Below are 1,974 nucleotides of genomic sequence, written 5' to 3' on the forward strand. Positions count from 1 at the left end.
CAAACTTGTGACCATCCTGTCTCAGCCTCCTGAATTTATGGAATTACTGCACTCAGCAAAACTTAGTTTTTATAGGGCAAAAAAAGGATTTGGGAAAACAAAGTAACTAGAGCTAAATACTAAGTACACAGTTCAGTGGTAGAGTGCAAAAGTAGCATGATAAAGGTGTTGGTTTGTTCCCTAGGACCACAAAATAATAATACCATCATTAAAAGGTGGTCAGAGGAGGGAAACTCATTGGTCCTGCTTTTACAGTATTCTACTTACTGCACCTATATATTTGAATAGTTATGAGTTCTTCAAGGACTTTCCAGCTAGGGGGACATAGGTTAAGTCTTGAACAGAATTTATAACTTATTTTTGAGAACATAGGCCTGGGAGTTCTGTTTCTATACTAGAAGCTTTATGTTTAAAAAACAAATTGAGGTTTTTAAACCAAGTTTTACATTCCCAATACAACCACTATTCAGCATGACCCTGGGTAAAGTCTGGTGTGGTCAGACCTTGTTTGGAAAGGGGTAAAAATGTAATTGGAAGACTGTTCCAGCCTGGCAGGATGGCACATGCATGTAATCCCAGCAACTCGGGGCACTGAGGCAGTAGAATCTCTGTATAAGTTCAAAGCCAGCCTAAGCAACTCAGTGAGACCCTGTTTCTATAAGATACAAGATAGGGCTGGGGATGTGGCTCATGGTCTAGTGCCCGTGACTTCAATCCCTGGTACACCCCTGCCAAAAAAACACAAATTTTGAGCTACACTTTTCTTTCAGACTATGTGTTAGCAAAATCATACCCTGTGTATCATTTTAAACACTTCTCACCTTTACAAGGAGACCAGGAACTTTATTTTGCACATTAACTCAAATCTCTAAATTCCTTATAAAATAGCATTCTGGGGGCTGGGGTTGTGGCTCAGTGGTAGAGTGCTTGCCTAGCAAATGTGAGGCCCTGGGTTCGATCCTTAGCACCACAGAAAATTAAATAAATAAAGGTACTGTGTCCATTTACAACTGAAAAATATTTTTTAAATAGTATTCTGAATGTATATTGTTTTGGACTTCTGTGTTTAAGGTAGGAAGAAATGCCACCAAGAGCATTTACTTAGACCTGGTAAATGCAATAGACCCTGATTTTCATCCTCAGCACACAGCACCCCCCCACCACCACCAAAAAGGAAATTTTGTTACTCATAGAAAATAATAATCACATTTTCATGTGTTTTGTTTTTGCTCTTTTAGGCACAACATATTTACATGTCTTATTCTCCACTTAATATTTACACCTTGAGCAGTTTCTCATATTTTCTGAAACCAAGATTTTCATGACTACAATGCCTCAGTTACCTCATTAGTTGGCCAGTCCCTGTTGACGTTTTTGTTTTTTCAAGTAGGAATACTGGAGTAATGAATATAGCAATCTTGGTGTGAGAATCATTAGGATATATTCCGAAAAATAATGTATTAGTGGGGTGTGATGGCACGTGACTGCAATCACCAGTGGCTCGAGGGGCTGAGGTGAGTGAATCCCAATTTTGAAGCAACTTGGTGAGAACCCGTCTCAAATTTTAAAAAGTGCTGGGATGTAGCTTAGTGCGAGAGCACTCCAGGTTTTAATCTCCAGTTATCACCAAAATAGTAACATTAATGGAGATGACTATGTTTTAGATCTGGTGCATAATGGCAAATTTCTCTTCCAAACTTCCAAAAAGTTTCACCATAAATATAGGGGATTATCCATGTTTCATACTTATTACTGAACAAAAACCCATGTTTTATCTTTGTAAGTTTGAAAAGGAGATGGTAACCTAATTTTCTGTTTATGTTTCATCTTTCTAATATGATAGTAATTGCTATAATGTGGATACGACACCTTTACCAGGCATGCTTTATCAATATTTTCTCCATGAGGCTTTTTTCTTTCAACAATACCCCCCTCCTTTTTTGGTGCTGGGAGGATTGAAGCCAGAGGTATTAT

This window comes from Spermophilus citellus (genome assembly GCF_964194105.1).
Source record: "Spermophilus citellus genome assembly, chromosome: 16".
Lineage (NCBI taxonomy): Eukaryota > Metazoa > Chordata > Mammalia > Rodentia > Sciuridae > Spermophilus > Spermophilus citellus.